General features: G+C 31.1%; 1 protein-coding gene and 1 long non-coding RNA gene across 4 annotated transcripts in view; one reads left to right on the top strand and one right to left on the bottom strand.

Annotated features, from left to right (window-relative positions):
* Positions 1-20,763, bottom strand: part of LOC127132118 (histone-lysine N-methyltransferase ATX3) — a 51,863-nt gene that overhangs the window by 12,564 nt on the left and 18,536 nt on the right. The window lies entirely within an intron of this gene.
* On the top strand, positions 5,036-7,421 carry LOC127132123 (uncharacterized). 2 transcript variants are annotated; one of them, XR_007806615.1, is made up of 4 exons: positions 5,036-5,714; positions 5,844-5,922; positions 6,018-6,496; positions 7,151-7,421. It is a non-coding gene; the product is annotated as an uncharacterized LOC127132123 (long non-coding RNA). The 2 variants fall into 2 exon arrangements; XR_007806616.1 differs by having other exon boundaries at positions 6,627-7,421.

Below are 20,763 nucleotides of genomic sequence, written 5' to 3'. Positions count from 1 at the left end.
TTGTTTTTTCAATAGATTTTCCATATAGTCGATAAATAATAACTTTGTAAACTTTTTATAATATTTATTTTTCATACCATAATTATTACACTTTTAATATTTATAAAAATGTTAGAACAACTTATAATTAAAAATAGAAGAAATATAAAAGGAAGTGATAAATTAATAAAACTAATTAATAGGTTCACTTATTAAATTAATTAGTATAATCTATTTATTTATTATTTATATTTATATCTTTTAATTTGACAATAAATAAAATATAAATCTTGACCAAAAAATATAAATAAATAAAATCAAACATATAACTTTAAGTTACCTCTTTTAAAAAGAAAAAATTCATTTTATTTTAAGAGATGTTGATTTATAAATAGCAATAACTTGTTTATATATATATATATATATATATATATATATATATATATATATATATATATATATATATATATATATATATATATATATATATATATATATATATATATATATTGTGTCGGTGTTGGTATATACATCAACTTATCTCAATTTTAAATAAATTATTATATATTAATGGAATTATCTCACTCATTTAAAAAAATATTAAATTACTCTAATTCAATAACTTACACGCGATTGTAAGCTGTAAAAGTTTGAATATATATTGTGGTTCGATTTAATAATATCAATTTTTTTTTATAGTTGAACTTGAATTTATGGACAACTCATTAAGGGTTTAAATTTTACTTTTTCAAATCACTATTACAAATAAATATTTTATCTTTTTTTAAATTTACTAATAATTAATGTATTTGACATCAAATATAGACCAAATACATTAACTATTCAATTAATAAATAAAAAAATAAAATATTTGATTATAATAGTGACAAGGGAGTATGAGTTAGATCTAAATTGATTTAAATAAATATCGCAAACTCATTTAAAAAATTGAATATTATTGAATGTGTTTGAATATTATTGATCTAAATAAAAATTACAAACTCATTTAAAAAAAATGAATACTATTGGATGAGTTTGGATGCTAGTTTATGAAAATGGTTCGTTTCAGAATTTTGGATTGATTAATAAATCCATATTGAATCGAATTGTATATATATATTTTAATATTTATTTATTTTTTAGACTTAATTAAAATTTTGATTCCCTTATTTATCTAATTCACAAAATTATGCCTCATGTTTCAAATTCAAACAACGGGCTTACAAAAGGCATTTAGAGTGATTTTTAATTTTATCTTTACATATGATGAATTTCTGATTCAAACCGTATCATAAATCCCTTTTAAAGAAAAGTACTTGAAAACAATGAGGTAAGTTAAGTCATAAATGTATATAAATAAGTATGAGTAATGTGCATAAATTGGTTTTATTCAAAGTAAAATATTTGGTATGTTTGAAATGTATGATAAAATCTTTATAAATGATATTTCTACAATGTTATGTTACATCTACACCATAAACAATATATTTTTAATTTTTTATTATTAAATTCTCTTTCGTGCTACACCTACATGTATCTTTGTTTTTAATTTAAATGACTTTATATATATATAATATAATATATATATATATATATATATATATATATATATATATATATATATATATATATATATGCTACATTTACATAAATATAATATATTTAAATCATTATAGTAATAAATATTTTTTATAAAAATATAAAAAAATTATTATTATTATTTTTAAAATTAATAAGATTAATCAATTTTATATTTTTATTAATCAATATTTTATATTTTATTAACCAACTTTATTTTATTATAAAAAAATAATTTTAATATATGAATCTTTATTAACCACTTTCATCATTTCATTTAACCAACTTTTTACATTTTATTAATCAATTTTATTTTATACTAAAAATTATTTTAAATAGTTGTATGTTTATTAACCAACTTCATCACTTCATTAACCAAGTTTTTATATTTTATTAATCAACTTTGTTTCCCTATTTAAAATTACTGTTCATAAATATTATTCACAAGATATTATTCATGGTACCGTTCATAATATTGTTCATAAAATATATATTTTTATTAAAAATACATCGTTCACCGTATAAATACAGTGAAAAGTATATATGGTATAAGTATTGATATACAAAATGGAGGTAAGAATAATAAAGTTTTATTTTTGCGGTTTTGTTCTATTTAATTATTTATTTAAGATTTATTTTTAAAATATATATTCTCCGTATTACCTCTTAAAATGTATTTGTATTAAACTAAAAATTATTTTACAATATCTATTAATTATTAATATTAATTTTTTTATCATTATTCTAAATAATTAGTATTCTTTGTTTTTTCAATAGATTTTCCATATGGTCAATAAATAATAACTTTGTAAATTTTTTATAATATTTATTTTTCATACCATAATTATTACACTTTTAATATTTATAAAAATGTTAGAACAACTTATAATTAAAAATAGAAGAAATATAAAAGGAAGTGATAAATTAATAAAGCTAATTAATAGGTTCACTTATTAAATTAATTAGTATAATCTATTTATTTATTATTTATATTTATATCTTTTAATTTGACAATAAATAAAATATAAATCTTGACCAAAAAATATAAATAAATAAAATCAAACTTATAAATTTAAGTTACCTCTTTTAAAAAGAAAAAATTCATTTTATTTTAAGAGATGTTGATTTATAAATAGCAATAACTTATTTAAATTTATATATATATATATATATATATATATATATATATACATCAACTTATCTGGATTTTAAATAAATTATTATATATTAATTGAATTATCTCACTCATTAAAAAAATATTAAATTACTCTAATTCAATAACTTACACACGATAGTAAGATTTAAAAGTTTGAATCTATATTTTATGGTTCAATTTAATAAAATTAATTTTTTTTATAGTTGAACTTGAATTTATGGACAACTCATTAAAGGTTTAAATTTTACTTTTTCAAATCACTATTACAAACAAATATTTTATCTTCTTTTAAATTTATTAATAATTAATGTATTTGATATCAAATATAGACCAAATACATTAACTATTCCATTAATAAATAAAAAAAATAAAATATTTGATAATAATAGTGACAAGGGAGTATGAGTTAGATCCAAATTGATTTAAATAAAAATCATAAATTTATTTTAAAAATTGAATATTATTGAACATGTTTGAATGTTATTGATCTAAATAAAAATTACAAACTCATTCAAAAAAATAATATTATTGGATGGGTTTGGATGCTAGTTTGTAAAAATTGTGCGTTTCAAAATTTTGGATTGATTAATAAACTCATATTGAATCTAATTGTATATATATATTTTAATACTTATTTATTTTTTAGACTTAATTAAAATTTTGATTCCCTTATTTACCTAATTCACAAAATTATGACTCATGTTTCAAATTCAAACAATGGGCTTACAAAAGGCATTTAGAGTGGTTTTTAATTTTACTATAAATAAAATATAAACAAATAAAACAAAGTCAAACTTATAAATTTATGTTTTTTCACCTTTTTTTCACTTAAAATTGATGGGGTGTTCACTTTTTCTTATATTTTTATTTTTAAAGATTCACTAAATATTACTATACAAAAATTTTTTTGTTAGGCAACACAAATGACACTTTATTTAAAAATAGTTATATTATTAATTTTAAGTGTAAAAATATGCGTGAATGACGAAAATTATTTGAATTTAAAATAGGAGATTGATTTCCAGTTAAAATTGAATAAAAAATGTAATCAAAACTAATTTCTATTAATATGATATATTATTTTAATTTATGATTCTCTGATATTTATTTTTTAGTATTAATTATTAGTTTAGTTTATATATTTATTTTTATTCATTTGCTTCAATCATATCATTTTCACTTTATAATATTAAGTTTTAATATGTTATATATTATATAAAATCTATTATTTTTAGTGCTTTTATAATATTATTAAAAAATAATTTGTAATTCATTTTAAATTGAAACAAAATAATTTTTTCAATCAATTATTTAAAATTGAATAAAATAAAAAATAAATTTATCTTTACATATGATGAATTTCTGATTCAAACCATATCATAAATCCCTTTTAAAGAAAAGTACTTGAAAACAATGAGGTAAGTTAAGTCATAAATGTATATAAATAAGTATGAGTAACGTGCATACATTGGTTTTATTCAAAGTAAAATATTTTGTATGTTTAAAATGTATGATAAAATCTTTATAAATGATATTTCTACACTGTATGTTACACCTACACCATCAACAACAGATTTTAAATTTTTATCATTAAATTCTCTCTCATGCTACACCTACATGTACCTTTGTTTTTAATTTACATGATTTATATATATACATACATATATATATATATATATATATATATATATATATATATATATATATGCTACATTTACATAAATATAAATGTATTTGAAATATTATAGTAATAAATATTTTTTTATAAAAATATAAAAACTATTATTATTATTTTTAAAATTAATATGATTAATTAATTTTATATTTTTATTAATCAATATTTTATATTTTATTAATCAACTTTATTTTATTATAAAAAAAATATTTTTAATATCTAAATGTTTATTAACCACTTTCATCACTCCATTAACCAACTTTTTATATTTTATTAACCAATTTTATTTTACACTAAAAATTATTTTTAAATAATTGTGTGTTTATTAACCAACTTCATTACTTCATTAATCAATTTTTTATATTTTATTAACCAACATTGCTTTCCCATTTAAAATTACTCTTCACAAATATTATTCACAGAATACTATGCATGGTATTGTTCATAACAATGTTCATAAAATATATTTTTTTATTAAAAAAACACAGTTCACCGTATAAATACGGTGAATAATATATACGGTGTAAGTATTGGTGTACAAAATAGGTGTAAGAATAGCATTGCGGTAAAATCTTAAGTGGTATTTTTTGGCGTAAAATTTTCTACTTTATTTGATAATTGAGTAAGTTTCAGAGACGACGGTAAAATTTGAAATAAACTCTAATTTCAATGAAAATTAGAATGATTTGAGATTAATTTGGAGAATTTTCAAGTAGATAATAATTTAAAACATTTTAGTTTAATTAATATGCATGTCTCTAAATTATTTGGACATTTTAAATAGATCTTTAAACTAATAAAATTTGTCGTGATTTTTTTTACCTAAATAACTTAAATTTTCAAAAATATTTCCTAAATAACTCATATTTTTACAAAATTCTCAAACTAACTCATTTCAACTAATCAAGTAACTATCCACTAAAATAACATGTTATCATTAATCCTTAATTACTCTTTCATGATAATTTATTTTACACACTAAGAAAGACAAATGGATCAATGTCAAATTATTTATTTCACACTTCTCTTTCTTTCAATCTTGTGTTGTCACGTGTCTTACTAAACTATTCATTATTTATCCTATTATCTCTCTTATCCTCTATATTTTTCCAAACCCTAACAATGTCTTCACCCATTTCTCCATCTTATATATGGCCACCACCACCTCTAATAAAAAAAATAAAGTCATATTTGTACTCCTCATCTCATTTTGTGGTCTTCCTAATGAACTTGTTGAATTTTCATTTCGACGCCATAGACCGTCGGTTCTCCTTCTTCGACTGTTACAACTCGAAATGGAAAAGGGGGAAATTTGCTTGCTCTTCTGTAGTGAATCCTCGTCATTTTCTTTTCTATTCTCTACTTTATTCTTTTAATGAAAGTTTAGATTTTAATGAAAACATATTTATTGTTGTGTTCTTTGATTTATTCATTTATTCTATATTTTATATGTAGATCTAATTATTGCTAGATGAATGTAATGGCAGAGACAGTGGACATTCAAATATGATAGAACATGTTTGCAAAATGGAAGGTATCTTCTTTGATTTATTGACTTTCTGTTGATTTACTACTCTTTATTTTTCATGTTTTCTTCACTTTTTTCCTGTTTTCTTTTGCTTCACTCAGATTTTCAACTTTCCTTATTGAAACTTCATGGTTCATTGTTGCTAAAATGCTCATAGCATTTTCTTTTGCAAAAAGTTGATGCAAGCTCCATGTGATTGGCTTCCAAATTGTGGAATTTGAGCTTTTTTGTGAAATTTATCTGCACGTAAGAAATAGATATTGAGTGCTTACTATGTTTATTTATAAGTTTTTTTCTTTTATTTTGTTCTTTGTGTGTCTTTGATACTGTTTTCTCCAATGTGATTGATTTATTATATGTTAGGATACTGACAGTGATAAAGATACAAGCATCAAGATAATTAGTCATATTGGATGTTGACCACATCATCATACAAAATACCAGTGAGTTGTTTCATTATGGACATTTTTGTATCGTCTTTATTAATCCTTGTGTTTTTCATACAGGTTAATTTGTGTTGCATCAAATAATCAAGACAATGAGCATGAGAATGAGCTTAGAGATAAAATCCAGTACATGTGTAAGATATTTGTTTCATACATATACATATCTTTCTAAATTGTGCTTAATTGTTTCTATGTTGTTTAATGTTGCTTCATAAATTGGGTATCACTCTCAATATGTAACAAAACAATTATATAATTTTCCAGGTGATAAGTCAATGATAAAAAAAGGGTACATGCATTTTACATAAGAGATACACGGCACCTTCAAACTGATGTACAAAACAATTAATATTAAACTACTTATTTCGTTTTACTTCTGTCATTAGTTATTGGTTTTTAAAACTTATGTCATTTATTTCAAGGTTTCTCATTTGTTTAAACTGGTATCATTTATTTCAAGGTTTGTCACGGTGATACAAATAAATTACATCAACAGCTTACTCATTAAATTCTTTTTCTGTGATTCTGAAAAATTCTAGTTGCAAAATTCTCACAAACTAAGTGTTGAAAAATGAGAAATGGAAAATTTGAACCCGCACCCAGCATATCAAATTTCTCTACGGTCTTCTACCATCTGACATGTACTTACGGCACTGTATCTTTATTATTGTCCAAATGACTTCAAATGGAAATGTTGTTATTAGCGAGGGACCCACTGTTGAGTGTTTTTGTTGAGGTGGAACTATTTCTTAGCTTTGAGATTTGTTTATTTTGCTCATTTGTTGCAGGTAAGTGAAAATAAAACTCCTGGTGCTGTTGAATCTGCCTTGCAGAACTAATCCTTACCTTTGAGATTTGCTTATCTCTTTGTTTTTTCACTTGATTTGTTGGGATTACAATGGCTTAAAAAAAGGGATTGTAATGTTTGGGATAATGATGGTTTTCACATTCAGGAAATACAAGGAAATTAGTTTAGAAGACATTAGATGAGTAAATTCTAACTTGTGAATGTATTTCCACATCTTCAGTTCCAATGCATGGTTGAGTTTCTGCTTAGAATTGCTTGGAAGTTTTATTTTTTACATGTTTACTTTGTTCATGGTCATATTACCTAGTAGCATAATAAAGCCCGATAATTCCCTCATCGTTATATTTCATGTTTACTTTGCGGAACACCTTAATTAAGCACAATATGTTTCATTCCATATGTCAATTTGATTATTTACATGTTTACTTTGTTCATGGTCATATTACCTAGCAGCATAATAAAGCCTGATAATTCCTTCATCGTTATATTTCATGTTTACTTTGCAGAACACCTTAGTGAAGCACAATATGTTTCATTCCATATGTCAAATGTTTGCATATTCCTTCGGCGGATTCCTCATCTGTAGCTAATGCTGAGTAAAGTTATTTCATGCAAGAGTGATGGAAAACTAAAACACAAATTAAACTAGCTTATAAATAATAATAAAAAAGCAGAAAAATTACTCAAATTTGCAGCTTCAGCGCGAAGAAGATATCTCTCATATTAGACGTTATTTTAAATTCTGAACGGTTAAAATTTAGATTCATGTCTTGTGAACCTACCCTTTAAATTTGAGCTCGATCTGACGGTTAACAAATTGTGGATTGTCAATTTAGCGAGACTGGTTGCAGAAAAATGAGAATAGGTTTCTCTCATCTTTTCTTCTTATTAATCCTTATTTTATCTCTATCTCTCTCAATTCTAAATTGATCCTCTCCATTTAAATAAATGAGACAAATGGGATAATCATATTTGAGTATTTCTCCATGTAGGAAGGGATCCCAAACCCAATAAATCTCTCCCTCGCAACTATGTGGAGGAAATCGCCAAACCGACAAGATCACAACATATCATAACCATTAACATCTATATGAACTTTAGATAACCCAAAAAACCTACTATCCAAAATATTATGTATCCAATGATATCTCATAACAATGTGTTTGAATATATTATGAAAAGTTAGATTCTTACCAAGATGAATAACGCTTTGACTATCACCAAATAATACATATTTGTCTTGAACAAAACCAAGCTCTTGCAAAAATATCTTCAACTACATTAACTTTTTGCATGCTTTGGTAATGGCAATGAGCTTAGTCTTGTAGCAGTAAATTTGTGACTATCAAGCTATGGCTAAACTTGACGTCAGTAAAACCAGAGTCGCCACCATGCTTTTATTGTTTCCGAAGGGAAAGGGAAAAGTATGAACAAAACCCAAAGATAAGAAGTTTTCAAATTAAAACTAATAAAATGCTAGAGATTACAGCCAAGGGGTTGGTTACACATAGGGAAATTGTTAACATCCAAAGTGTTCTAGGTACTACTAGGGATCCCTTTTCGTGTGCATATGTTTTTGGTATAAATAATGTTTAATAAAATATAGAGTGAGGGGATGAGAAAAGAATTCATTGATTATATTTTTGTGTTTGACTAGACCTTCGATCTTATTCCTACGTACCAACATAAAAATGAGGGATCAAAACCCCGTAGTTCATGGTAAAATTTTAAAAGAAGTGGGTGAATTGACTTTAATCCAAAGTTTTAAAAGAAAAGGCACAAAAGGCCAAAAACTTGAATTGGATTGTTAGTTCTTGTTGTCTTTTTTTTTTAAATTAAAGTCAATATGGTTAAGTTTATTTACAAGTTTGATTTAAGAATTTTTTTGAAAATTTAATGGCATAAGACCAAAGTTTCTAATCATTAAAACATGTCTACGTTTGAAATCACAAGCAAAGAAAGTTTTTGAAAAAAGGGAGAGATTTTGAAATTAAAGAAGTGGAAGGAGATGGAGAGACTACCATAGGAAAAAAATAAGAGTTAAGAGTTGAAAAGATCTAACCAATGAGATGTAATCCAACAAACAAGAATGTCATATAGAAACTCATTTTCCTTTGGACTTTAGCAAGCAACAAGCATAAGCAACATCCAAACAAACCAAATGAAGACCAAGACATCAAATAAAGATAGTCATAATATCCAAGCAAGCAATCTTCAATATCTTCCAATATAGCATATAAAATGTTCCTTAATCAACCCAGAATCAATCATCAGACATAAGCAATAATAACAATATAACAATTAAGCACAAAGACAGAGTAGTAGATGAATCAAATTAAGATCTTGCATCAGATGAAGGCATAGTCAAATATAGCTCAGGCTCAGATGTTGGCATTGGCCAAGTCCTTTAGCACAGAGAATGTTGCCTAATTCTAAGTTCAAAAGCTCAGATCAAGTCCAATAGTCCACCAAGATGTTTTTAGGGTTTTTGTTGCTATTAAGTGCTTTAAGGTCCTAAGACCATAAACAAAATCAAAACAAAGCAAACAATGTATATACAACCATAAGATATGGCTCAAATGAGCAAAGTGAAAAGGACTCGAAACATAAACAAGTTGCATGAAATGTAAATGACAATGAATGATAAAGATACTGAAATTTAAATATTTTTCTCTTCCATATTCTGAATTAAAATTAATTTTTGGATTAATTTTGATATTTTTCATGAATTAAATGTTTTTGTGCATATTTTTAATTGTTTAAAAATACTTCTAACTTTTCAAAAATCATGAAATTTTTTGTCTAGAGTCCTTTGACCTTGTTTGACCTAGGGAAACATAAACAAGTTGCATGAAATGTAAATGACAATGAATGATAAAGATACTGAAATTTAAATATTTTTCTCTTCCATATTCTGAATTAAAATTAATTTTTGGATTAATTTTGATATTTTTCATGAATTAAATGTTTTTGTGCATATTTTTAATTGTTTAAAAATACTTCTAACTTTTCAAAAATCATGAAATTTTTTGTCTAGAGTCCTTTGACCTTGTTTGACCTAGGATAAATCTCTTGGCCATTTATTTGGTGTTTTGGAGAGGTTTTAGGTTTTGACCAAACTAATTTGTATTTTAACGCATTTTAAATTGATTTTTAATTAATTAAATGTGTAAAAATTATGTTGAGCCATTTTTATGGTCTTGTGATGTTTGACTATTTGTTTGGGCATTGGTCAAGGTTGATTTGACTTTTGTTGGATTAAAATCATTGGATTTAGGGGATTGATGAAATGGATATTTCATCTTCCAAAATGAATGAATGATTTTAATTCGATAAAATTCCTCTCATGACCAATTTGTATTTCTCTCATTCCCTCCCCCTTCATCTTCAGCCATATTCTTTCCTATTCCTTTCATTAACCAATGAAATCTCATATGTCCTAAGGCTAATTGGTTCATCAATGACGTTGTGTCAGATGAACCAATACGAGTATGTATGAGATATGTTCATCCCTCTTGATCTTTTCTTTTAGTGTGTGGTATGTTTTAGGAGTTTGGTTCATTATACCAAATCTCTAATATGCATTAACACCTAAATTTTTATTTCCCGACCTCAGATAGTTTGGGCTTCTACATAAGTCCAATTACGATTGCTTAACATAGAGCTAAATTTGACCCTAAAGGCATATCATTCTAGTAAGTGAGATTGTAGGTCTCCCAACCTTCATGGTATTGTGTGGAAACTGGACTTTTTTTCCTTCCTATGGAAGATATCTTGATTTAAGGATCCATACTTGTGAATGGATGGTTGAGTGTTCTCCAAAGAATGACTTAATCAATTAAAAAGCAAAACACCACTAACACTTGACTAACATTTGTCTATCTCTTATTAATATTGTTTTACTTTAAAGTCATTTACTTTATGCAATTTAATTTTCAGTCATTTATCATTCATTGTCATTTACATTTCATCTGTTTATGTTTATGTCATCTTCACTTTGCTCATTTGAGTCATATCTTTTGATTGTATATATTTGTTTGTGTATTTTGATTTTATTTGTGGTCTTAGGACCTTAAAATACTTGATAAACAACAGAAAACCCTAAAAGTGTTTGGTGGACTGTTGATCTTGATATGAACTTTTGGACTTAGGATTGGGCAATGCCAACATTTTGTGACCAAGTTATTGTGAACTGAGCCTTCATCTGATGTAAGTCTTGAGATTTATTTGAATTCATCTGCTACTTTATCTTGGTGCTAATTTTTATTTTGATCTTGTGCTTGATGCTTTGTTCTAAGTTAATCAAGGAATATTTCATCTGGTACATGAGAGGACAAAAAAGACTGCTAGCTATGGGATTTGCTTGCTTGGATATGGATATCTTTATTTGATGCCTTAATCTTCATGATGTTTGGATATTGTTAATTGCTTGTTGAGTATTGCTTGATTCAAAGTCCAAAGGGAAAATGAGTCTTTATATGGTATTCTTGTCTGTTGGATTGCATCTCATTTGGTCAGATCTTTTCAACTCTTAACTTTTAATTTATGCTTAGGATAACCTCTTCATCTTCTCCCACTTCTTAAATTTCTTCTAGACACTCGTTCTACTGGCACAGGTTCTCCATACTTTCTGAGAGGTGAGCCATGTTTAAGGGATGGTGATCCTCGCAATAAAATGATCTAGACATAGCGTTGACGATGATAAAGTGTATGTTTTTCATATGAGACTTGGTAAAGTTTTGTTAGGCCCCATGGTGTGCGTCAAATGTTCTTGCTAAACACTATTTGGAGAAATCTCCCTAAAGCTTAGCCAGGAAAGATCACAATAGTCATACAAGTTTATGAGGTATTTGTTGGTGTAAGCCCTAGAGGCCAATACTTTTGGTACTTGTATCGAATTAATAAAAGGCTTTTTCTTTATTATGATTGATTAATAAAGTCCCTGGAATAGATAGTCCGTTTAATGTATTAAGTGTGACTTAATCATGAGAACACATTAAACATAAGGACACTATTCCTAAAGTATCCGTAGTCGAGCTTTAGTGTGAAGTGGGATAACATTAAAGCATTAAGACTATTATGTTTGTAGACTGATGATCACATCTCATGGATCATGGATAAAGAGTTATCAAGTCTTAAACATAGGTATGAATATTAGGAGTAATATTTATACCGGATTGACCCGCTATGAGAATACTATATAGAAAGTTATGCAAGGTGTCATAAGTTATTCTCATGGTGATAATAGTGTATTCCACTCTTCGACCTGAAACCACTATGGACCCTAGATGTAGAGTCGAGTGCTTTATTGCTGATCCAACGTTGTCCGTAACTGGATAACCATAAAGACAGTTGATGGGTACTCCACAAAGCATGCTGAGGGACATGAGTGACCTAGATGGAATTTGCCCATCCTGCATAACAGGATAAATGTCTATGGGCCCAATATTGAACTAGACAAGGATGACACGGTCTATGCCTTGTGTTCAATATAGACATAAGGGCAAAAGGGTAATTATACACATAATTATTATCACAGAAGGTTGTGTCAGATCACTTGACATTTTTGTGTCTTGGGTAGCAGTGATGTGTTGCTAGATATCGCTCACTGTTTATTATGTTAAATGCGTGATTTAATATAATTGCCAACGTCACAAAAACCTACAGGGTCACACACAAAGGACGGATTGATGAGAGATAGAGTAACTAAGGAATACCGTAAGGTACGGTGCCCTTAAGTGAGTTATAGAGCATCGTAAGGTACGATGTACTTGAGTAGAATACGAAATATGGTAAGGTATCATGAGCTTAAGTGATTTTGGGCATATTATAAGATATGGGCCAAAATACACTTAAGTGGGCTTTTAGCTTGAAGCCCACACAAGTGGTTCTATAAATAGAACCCTTGTGCAGAAGCAAAAATTTGCGGTTGCATTATTTTCGTTTTCTATCTCTCTCTCTCTCTCACTCAAAGCCTTCATTCGTACCAGCTAGCACTGAGATTGAAGGAACCCGTTCGTGTGGACCGAGTAGAGACGTTGTCATCGTTCAACGTTCGTGATCGCTTCGTGGATTTGCATCAAAGGTTTTGATCGTCACAAGAGATCTGCACCAAAGGTTTCAACCGTCACAAGAGGTAAATATTCTATCACTGATCATGACCATTCGTAAGGATCTCTAAAGGAGAAAATTTTAATTTCCGCTGCGCTTTGGGTCGCAATTCTCCTTCAGTGGTATCAGAGCCACTTACGAAACCATGACTCGGATAGCTGTTTAATTTCTGTATTAATATGATTAAAAGACAGAAAGAATCAATTAATTAAACGGGCAATTAAATTTGGCATCATGAGTGTATAAGTTGGATGATTGATGTTGACTATGCTTCGGAATCCGACATTAGTATGGTGAAGCAGCGATACATCGATCGTCCATAGGTTACGCAATTGAGACCGATCAACTTATATATGATATAAGTAATCCTAATGCAAAATACGGTATATGTGATATACTGTTTCTGTTTCATTCATTCGAACACTAAATGATTGTTTTCCTTTGAGCGATCAATGGTCATTTGCTTCGGAATCCGACATTAGTATGGTGAAGCAATGACCTGTTGATCAATCATACTGAATCAACAATCGAGGTGTGTTTGACGGTCTGAAATTGGCGCATTAGGGTTGGTGACGGCGCAAGGGTTGTGCCGTCAAGGAGTTGTGAATTTAGGGTTTTTTGAAACATGCGTGTTGACTGTTTCAAAGTTTGTTATTTTGGCCGCGTGAAGCTCGTGTGACGAGCATAACAAGCGTAACAAACAGGATGCGTGACGGTCGTAACGTACCCTGTGACGGTCGTCACACTCACATGACCTGTGACGGTCGTAACGTGTTTTGTGTGACGGTCGTCACACTCACATTGCCTGTGACGGTCGTCACACTCCCAGAGTCAAAATTTTGGGGTTCCTGTTTTGTGACTACGCAAGGGTTGTGTTCATGCAAAACAATGTCCATTTCAAATGAATTTTCATTAAAATTTTGGACAGGGGCGCTGCCCCTCCAACCCCACAAGGGCGCTGCCCCTTGACCCCGTCCGCTGATCGGTCAGCGGAACCACCGTCCGCTGACCGGGCAGCGGAAACCCCGGCTAACTCTGCGTAGTGTGATCGGTCGTCGAAATTTAATTTGGTTTTGATTAATTAAAGGAATTAAAATTAATAATAATAATGTGTTTGTTATTATTGCCTTGTGGTGATCAGTTATGGCCTTAGTTATCCTTTATTTTGTTTTGGGTTTTAAAATACGACCTGCGTGTCGTGCCTCTCCTTTTGATCTCTTAATGTAACTTCTTTTCTCATCTCAAACCCTCGTATGTAAAACGAGTTTCTTCTGGAATGTAATGTTATGAATAAAGAGAAGAAGACAATGTTATGAAGAAAGAGAAGATTTCAATATCAAAAGAGGACAATCTTGAAGATCTTGCTTGGAGAAGCTTAGAGAAGAATTCAATATTAAAGGAGGACAACCTTGAAGATCTTGCTTGGAGAAGCTTAGATCGTTGTAGGTTAGCTTAGGTTCTCTCATTGGCTTGGGAGAACAATTGCGCTAGGGGCCATAACTGTTTCATTTTGTTTGTATGTATGTTGATGCATGTGAATGTATGTTGATGCATGTGAGAGACGATTTATATGATAAACAAGCCGGTGAGATCATAACAATTGCAATTCCCTCAAACTAAAATATTAAGTTTATGCTTTCCAAGTTTTAGCACTCATCAAGACTAGTATCGAATAATGTAGGTTTCGCCAAAGCGAGGTGCATGTTCTATATTGGTAAGGTGCGATGGGATAATTGTAATATCCAACTGCTAAAACAATGGGTCAAACTTAACTAAACAAATTATGATATATGTTTGCTTTCCAAGTTTTAGCACTCATCAAGACTAGTATCGGATAATGTAGGTTTCGCCAAAGCGAGGTGCATGTTCTATATTAGTAAGGTGCGATGGGATAATTGTAATATCCAACTGCTAAGACAATGGGTCAAACTTAATTATAATAATATCATATATGTTTTAGAAGCAAGAGTTGGGAATGATCCATATGATGGATTGGAATAAGGAGTTATTCACCCAACTAAAATTTCGAGAGTTGTATGAGATACAATTGGAAGGAGTTCCTACCTAAATAACCTAGTTTTGTGTAATCCGCCTACGCGGACTTAGAACGAAGTGAAATAGGGATCTCGACCCACTAGAAAATCTTCCAACGGGATTTTCCGAATCAAATGATGAGGGTCATTTGTTTTGAGTAAAATAGTGGGAGCATATTTGATTAAAGGCCTAATTAAATATGTCAATGATACTTATATTTTCTTAATCCTTATGTAGATAACCATGACAGCAAACACCTCTAACAACATCTTGCGATCAATCCTTGACAAGGAAAAATTGTCTGGGACAAATTTTCTGGATTGGCACCGAAACCTGAGGATTGTCCTCAAACATGATAAAAAGCTGTATGTCTTGGAGACACCTGTTCCTGAAGAGGAACCTCCTAGTTCTGCACCTAAGGCAGAAAGAGATGCTTATAAGAAGCATGTCGATGATGCCAATGAAACTGCTTGTCTCATGCTGGCTACCATGAACTCAGAATTGCAAAAGCAACATGAGAACATGTCAGCGTTCGATATGATCGAACACCTGAAGTTGCTCTATCAAGAGCAAGCAAGGCATGAGAGGTTTGATGTTTCAAAAGCCCTTTTTCAAAGCAAGTTAGCTGAGGGAGCCCCTGTAGGTCCCCATGTACTCAAGATGATTGGGTATGTGGAAAACCTTGAGAGATTGGGTTTTCCCCTCGAAAAGGAACTTGCAACTGATTTGATCTTGCAATCGTTGCCAGATAGTTTCAGTCAATTTGTCCTAAATTTCAATATGAATGATATGGACAAATCTCTTCCTGAACTGCTCGCCATGTTAAGAACTGCCGAGCAGAATCTGAAGACAAAAGGGAAGTCCATTCTGATGATCAGAAATGGAAAGAGACAGAACAAAAGGCCCACCAAGCAGGGTGATAAAGGGAAAGGCAAGGAAGTTGCCAAACCCAGACCCACTGTTGCTGCTTTGAAGCCTACTGGAGGCATAGCAAAGGCAGGCACCTGCTTCCATTGCGGTAAGACCGGACACTGGAAGAGAAACTGCCCAAAGTACCTGGAAGATAAGAAGAATGGAGTAGAGACTTCAACTTCAGGTATTTTTGTTATTAATTCATCTACTTCTGCATCATGGGTATTAGATGCTGGATGCGGTTCTCACACTTGTACAAATGTGCAGGGGCTGAAAGGGAGTAGAGATTTGGCAAAAGGTGAAGTTGACCTACGAGTTGGCAATGGAGCAAAGGCTGCTACTTTAGCCGTAGGATCTTATTAACTTTACCTAGTGGTTTTATAATTCAGTTAGAGAACTGTTATTATGTATCTGCAATTAGCAGGAATATTATTTCCATTTCTTGTTTGGACAAGTTTGGTTTTTCATTTATAATAAAGAACAATTGTTGCTCAATTTATTTGAATGATATATTCTATGCTACTGCACAAATGAGCAATGGACTATATGTCCTTGATCTCAAAATGCCTATTAATAACATTAATACTAAAAGGGTGAAACCTAACGAGTTAAAACCAACTAGGTAAGAATATTAAAACTCTTCGATCAGATCGAGGTGGTGAGTATTTAAGCCTAGAGTTTGATGACCATCTGAAAGAGTGTGGGATCCTATCCCAACTTACTCCTCCTGGAACACCCCAATGGAATGGTGTATCTGAGAGAAGAAATCGAACCCTGTTAGACATGGTCCGATCCATGATGAGTCACGCAGATCTTCCAAACTCCTTTTGGGGACATGCACTATTGACAGCAGCTTACACACTTAACCATGTTCCATCCAAAAGGTTAATAAGACACCATATGAGATATGGAGTGGTAAGAGACCACATATGTCTTACATAAAGTTTTGGGGTTGCGAGGTTTATGTGAAATGACAAGTTTCAACTAAGCTTGAGCCCAAATTTGACAAATGCTTATTTGTGGGGTATCCTAAAGAAACAAGAGGATATTATTTCTACAATTCTTCTGAGGGCAAAATGTTTGTCGCTCGAACCTGAGTTTTCCTAGAGAGGGATTTTAATTCCAAAGGAATCAGTGGGAGGAAAGTAGAACTTGAAGAAATTCAAGAATCACAAATTATCGATACACCTATGGAGGAATTAGAGCAGGAAACACAAGTGGTTGTGTAAGAGCAACCTGTTCAAGTAGAACAAGACCAACGTAGGTCAGGCAGGATACGTCACCTACCTGAGATATATGGATATCTGATCAAGGTGACGTATTACTCATGGATCAAGATGAGCCTGTGACCTACTCATGGAATCTTCGCCTTGATGAAACAGTAAAACTGTATGGATTCATCAAGAACGAAGATGAGCCTTGTGTCTACAAGAAGGTTAGTGGGAGCATGATCGTATTCCTGGTATTATATGTAGATGACATATTACTTATTGGAAACGATATCCCTACCCTACAACAAGCAAAGTCTTGGGTGGGGAAATGCTTTTCTATGAAGGACCTAGGTGAAGCAACCTATATATATATTAGGAATCAGAATCTATAGAGATAGATCATAAAATGCTTGACCTAAGTCAGAGTACATAGACAAGGTGCTGAGACGCTTTAATATGAATGATTCCAATGGTTATGTGTTTTGCTGAAATGGTGGCGCTGTGAGCTTGAAAAGTTCAAAGCAAGATACAGTTGCTGATTCTACAACCGAGGCCGAGTATATTGCTACCTCAAATGCAGAAAAGGGAGTTGTTTGGATCAAAAAGTTCATTAGTGAACTTGGCATAGTCCCTAGCATTGTGGATCCCATTGGTCTCTATTATGATAACAATGGTGCTATCGCACAAGCTAAGGAGCCTAGATCTCACCGACGATCCAAACACATACTCAGGCGTTATCATCTCATTCGAGAGATAATAGATAAAGGAGATGTGAAAATATGTAAAGTACCTACACTTGACAATATAGCTGACCCACTGACAAAGCCTCTTGCGCAGCAGAAGCATGATGGCCATACTAGTTCAATGGGCATACGGGGTATGCCTGATTGGCTCTAGTGCTAGTGGGAGATTGTTGGTGTAAGCCCTAGAGGCCAATACTTTTGGTACTTGTATCGAATTAATAAAAGGCTTTTTCTTTATTATGATTGATTAATAAAGTCCCTGGAATAGATAGTCCGTTTAATGTATTAAGTGTGACTTAATCATGAGAACACATTAAACATAAGGACACTATTCCTAAAGTATCCGTAGTCGAGCTTTAGTGTGAAGTGGGATAACATTAAAGCATTAAGACTATTATGTTTGTAGACTGATGATCACATCTCATGGATCATGGATAAAGAGTTATCAAGTCTTAAACATAGGTATGAATATTAGGAGTAATATTTATACCGGATTGACCCGCTATGAGAATACTATATAGAAAGTTATGCAAGGTGTCATAAGTTATTCTCATGGTGATAATAGTGTATTCCACTCTTCGACCTGAAACCACTATGGACCCTAGATGTAGAGTCGAGTGCTTTATTGCTGATCCAACGTTGTCCGTAACTGGATAACCATAAAGACAGTTGATGGGTACTCCACAAAGCATGCTGAGGGACATGAGTGACCTAGATGGAATTTGCCCATCCTGCATAACAGGATAAATGTCTATGGGCCCAATATTGAACTAGACAAGGATGACACGGTCTATGCCTTGTGTTCAATATAGACATAAGGGCAAAAGGGTAATTATACACATAATTATTATCACAGAAGGTTGTGTCAGATCACTTGACATTTTTGTGTCTTGGGTAGCAGTGATGTGTTGCTAGATACCGCTCACTGTTTATTATGTTAAATGCGTGATTTAATATAATTGCCAACGTCACAAAAACCTACAGGGTCACACACAAAGGACGGATTGATGAGAGATAGAGTAACTAAGGAATACCGTAAGGTACGGTGCCCTTAAGTGAGTTATAGAGCATCGTAAGGTACGATGTACTTGAGTAGAATACGAAATATGGTAAGGTATCATGAGCTTAAGTGATTTTGGGCATATTATAAGATATGGGCCAAAATACACTTAAGTGGGCTTTTAGCTTGAAGCCCACACAAGTGGTTCTATAAATAGAACCCTTGTGCAGAAGCAAAAATTTGCGGTTGCATTATTTTCGTTTTCTATCTCTCTCTCTCTCTCACTCAAAGCCTTCATTCGTACCAGCTAGCACTGAGATTGAAGGAACCCGTTCGTGTGGACCGAGTAGAGACGTTGTCATCGTTCAACGTTCGTGATCGCTTCGTGGATTTGCATCAAAGGTTTTGATCGTCACAAGAGATCTGCACCAAAGGTTTCAACCGTCACAAGAGGTAAATATTCTATCACTGATCATGACCATTCGTAAGGATCTCTAAAGGAGAAAATTTTAATTTCCGCTGCGCTTTGGGTCGCAATTCTCCTTCAGTATTAGTTGTTGTTCTCTTCCTCCTGAAGAAATTTTCCTTTTATACTACTTTACTCATAAATGATCCCGAAAGGTATGCTTCTTCATATCCCTCATTAAGGCGACTCTGGATAATGTTTGTCTCCCTCTATAATTATCAAATAACGTCATCTCCATCAATTTTTGTAACTCCCATATAATCATGAAGGCATTTTTTAACTATTCCTGTGACTGTTTATATGGGTTCCTAGCACTGACGTCAGATCCAACTTTATTATTCAATGATAGCACTAGATCGATTCCGGCGTGCTTACATTGTGTCTTAGTGAACCCTAACCTGGTTCCGACTTGTGTAAGGTTATGGATACTCGGTCCTTTAGTCTTTTCGTACCCGGTTCTCAAAAGTTCGGCCTTAGGGGATTTTGGGATGTACAATAAGAAATCCATGGGTTTGAACCTTAGAGTGTGAGAGAATAATAACCACTCTTAAGAATGTGAGAAGTGGGTAGACAATTCCCTATTATTCATAAGAACATGATCTCCCCCCTTTTTTCACTCCATCTTTGTACCGTTGTGGACTGAAGCACGTCATTCCACCCGTTCTCACGAATCGGGCGATTCATCCAGGAAATGAGCAACATAATCAAGAAATTGACGCACATCACGACAAATGGGAGGCTAGGGAGTCTTTCGCAAGGGTGGCATGCCACATTTCTTATTTTGAGAGAGTTCTTGCACCTTATCTATAGGGGCATTCACACTTATACTGATGCAATCTTCAATGGTGAAAAATCTTAAATTATTGCTCCTCAAATTCTTGTAGTCGTCCAAGTCTCTAAAATCTGATCACCTGAAAAATTATTGAAAATTTGCCTTTTATAGTAGATAAATCGTGCTATAAATTGCACAACAATTTGCAAAAGTGTATCAGAATCGTGCGACGATTACAAAGTTGCACGACAATGTTTATGGTGGCTAACTCAATTTTTCAGCCTTCCAAATTTCTTATCTTTCTCTTCTTTTAATAACTTTGATATTAATCTCACATAGTACCA

This window comes from Lathyrus oleraceus, chromosome 3, assembly GCF_024323335.1.
Source record: "Lathyrus oleraceus cultivar Zhongwan6 chromosome 3, CAAS_Psat_ZW6_1.0, whole genome shotgun sequence".
Classification (NCBI taxonomy): Eukaryota; Viridiplantae; Streptophyta; class Magnoliopsida; order Fabales; family Fabaceae; genus Lathyrus; species Lathyrus oleraceus.
This window is presented reverse-complemented; position numbering and strand designations above follow the sequence as displayed.